The sequence below is a fragment of the Belonocnema kinseyi genome, chromosome 2, assembly GCF_010883055.1.
Source record: "Belonocnema kinseyi isolate 2016_QV_RU_SX_M_011 chromosome 2, B_treatae_v1, whole genome shotgun sequence".
Classification (NCBI taxonomy): Eukaryota; Metazoa; Arthropoda; class Insecta; order Hymenoptera; family Cynipidae; genus Belonocnema; species Belonocnema kinseyi.
This window is the reverse complement of record NC_046658.1, coordinates 69857586-69861070: the sequence shown is the minus strand read 5'-3', so window position 1 is coordinate 69861070 and position 3485 is coordinate 69857586. Positions and strand designations below refer to the sequence as shown.

General features: G+C 30.9%; 1 long non-coding RNA gene across 1 annotated transcript; it reads left to right on the top strand.

The window, feature by feature from the left end:
- Positions 1-1127: 1127 nt before the first annotated feature.
- On the top strand, positions 1128-3118 carry LOC117168331. Its single transcript, XR_004466480.1, has 3 exons — positions 1128-1149; positions 2890-2922; positions 3091-3118. It is a non-coding gene; the product is annotated as an uncharacterized LOC117168331 (long non-coding RNA).
- Positions 3119-3485: the final 367 nt, after the last annotated feature.

Here is a 3485-nt window from a genome sequence, read left to right as displayed (position 1 = left end):
CGTTACAAAGTTTGAAAAAAAAGGTTAGTTCTAAAAATAAGTAGTAAAGCATCTTATATAAGGGAGGCTTGGGCGTTTGGTGTCGTACATTATTGTATATCATATTTCTATAAATATATTAATAACACGAAAAAAACAATAATTTGGTCATTTAATTATTTCTAACTAGCTATATTTGTCCGGCTTTGCCTTCACCTGGGAGCAAGGGAAAATAGCAAAATATGATGGTTTGATTCTGTAGTATTTTATGTACTAGAAAAATGACCTTTAAACATATCCAGAACGAAGAATGAGTTATTTTCAACAAAAATAGAGAAAGCTGTAATATAACTTCTTATTCGTTGATATTCTACTAGAAACGGACTTCACGCTATGTTTCTACCGTGCCAATACAAGAAATCTGCATACCGATGATACATTAGTTGAAGTGGCTGTTCTACATTGCCGATCACTTATCGACGAAACTTATGACACTTGTACCACCTAAGCACTCGTAAATATTATTTTCGTTGGGCCTGCCCCCCTGGTCAGAGGGTCAAAATATTAAATTTTTATACTAAAGTATTGTCATTAACGTTGAAAAATTTATATTTCTGTCAGCAAAAGTTCCATTCTTTCGTGTTAAAAACTGTTTTCTGTGTAATTTTTCTTTTAAAACAACAATTTTCAAGATTCTAGTAAGTCAGTGATTTTTGTGGATCCGTGACAAAAAGCCCAAAAGACAAAGCGTCCGCCCAATGAGAGTCGCGCTCCGTGAAAAAGGTCCGCGAATCAGAAAGCGACTCGCTTTATCGCCATGGATGTATGTATGAGCACGCCCCTACTCGCTCTCTGATTCGCGGGCCTTTTTCATGGAGCGCGACTGTCATTAGGCGGGTGCTTTGTCATTTGGGCTTTTTGTTACGGATCCATTTTTGTGAAAGACGCCCAAGACTCCTTAATGCTACTCATGTTTTAAAGTGTAATGTAAGGAATGACAATACACTATCACACTATGTGAAAGTTTTTCAAAACATACTTTTGAAATGAATATAAAATATACCACTGATCTTCCGTAACTTGACTTTTTCATATCTGTCGTATATCTTGCACACGAATCTCTAATTATAATGATATTTCTTGCAGGAACAACCGCAACATGTACCAGATGTAAGTTTAACTTTACTCATACCCAATATTTAAAATTCTTACATGGAGAAAATTTATTTCTGAAAAATTGCAGAATTATTTTGGTGAATCGAGGAAATTACTACATTTAAAAAAATTTTTTAAATTATTTTCCGATTGAATACAAATCAGAACCATAAATAATAGGAAACAGTGTTGTAAAATCTCAAGTCAAAATGTGAAAATTCTGGAATTTTTTAATTGATGTAAGGATTGTGATATGTTCATAAATTTCTACTATAAAATAACGCAAAATCATTTTAAATATTATAAATGAATTATATAAAGTTTTTTATTTCGTCTGATAGTAACAATTTACTTAAAAGAATGTATATATTGAAAAAATTGCAAGGGCTACGCACGTCAGTATTCGCGGGGCTGTAGACTAAATGGCAAATCCCCTATAGAAACATAACATTTTTTGAATTTCGGTTAATACTCTCGGATTTCAGGAATATCCAACTATACTGACTATCCTTTGATCTAAATAAATACTACGTATTAGGATAATAAATAAAAGTATACGGAATTTATAGAAAATCGAGGCGTAAACAAACAAGTGATTGACTATTTTTTCCACTTATCAGTAATCTCGAAGTGCCGCAAGTCCTATTGCAAGGAATTCTACCATTTTTACCAAGGTTTTCCTTCTCTTATCGCAAAATAGTGATTTTAAGAAAAAAATGTATATTACATAAGAAGTTTAATTTTGAATTGCGTGTAACCTTCATTTGAAACTTTTTATTATGTGCTGAAATAAAAAAAAACAATAATTCTTCGGTCGCATCAAATTTTGTCTTTCAATATTTAATTCGCGCGTATTTTCAATATCATATTCATAATCAGCTTGTTAAAATACATGGGTATATGTTTATTCAAATGATTCGGATGTACTCCCTTTTCAGAACTTGACCCAAATTAATTAAGCGTACAAATGTAATAAAACCTTTTCAAGTTAATAACGAAGTAAAATTCGATCAGAGTAAGAACAGAACAAATTCTCAGGGTAAAAACGGATCAAGTAAGCGCACGGATGGGAATGTCAGGCTATGAAGAGATGCGAATGAAAAAATGATAGAATATTAAATTATAGAAAATAAAAACTAAATAAGTGAATATGGAAGTAAAAAAGTATGAAATAATCTTCTCTTACATATCAGGGAGAAATAAAATTAATTAATTTACTGCCGAAATCGACCGCCTCTTTTTAAATTTCATGAGAGGTTGGTAACTTTGTGAACCGGGGGAACGTAATGCTTACGGAATAGAGTAACCGTGAAAACAGCAAAAATATTTTAAATTAACAATAATTACACCATACACCGTCACAAAGCTTTAAACTATATCCCTAACCTTACAATAATTATGAGCAATCCCAAAAAACCACACCTGTCGCATTTAATGAATCCCAGCTCAGGTGCCATAAACTGCAACGGCTAAAAAATTTTCAAATAAACAAAAAATCACTTCATTTACCTTCACAATACTCTAAAATGTATTCGAAATCCTACCATAATGTTAAATTATTCCAGAAAACCCCCCTTATCACCTTTAACGAACTCCATCTCAGGAACCTTAAAGTAAAACTGTCAAAAGAATTAAAAACTAAAAATTATTAAATTCAACGAACACTATCTCGTTATATCTGCTATCTGTAAAAATTATCAAACTATAATAACTTTGATAATAGAACTTCTAATTATTACAATCATATTTTTGTAGGAACCACCACATCCTCTCGACTTTCCACAACTTGTGAGTTACATTATTCCGAATATGTATTTGAAAATTCCTAAATTATAATATATAGTAATACAAGTTGTATTTATTCTGCATATCTAGTATAATAAAAATTTGATTTAAAAATGGAAACAATAAATTATTACAAGAGAAATATAATGATGAAAATTATATTTTTTGTAGGATCACCCCATTGTTACGTGTGCAAATCGGTGCCCAGTAAGTTAACGTAGTTTTACACTTTCTTTTTTTTTGTAAAAGACTATTTTGCCCCAAAAATTGTAATATCGAAAATTTTTTTTGTAGGAAACTGGAACTAAACAAGTTTGCGCAACTAATGGTTATGTTTCTGGTGGAATGCCTATAGAGCAATACACCTGCATCAACCGTTGTGGACTGAGTCAGTTGTATAGAAAGATATTTCCTTATTTTTGCTGGAGAATTAATTTTTTTAATATTTAAAATCTTCCTTCTACAAACATATTACTTTGAAACGCATAACATTTTAAATTAAATAAAATTTTCTAACTTTAAAATATTCAATACACAAAATTTCATTTGAAAAATTGATGTCCATT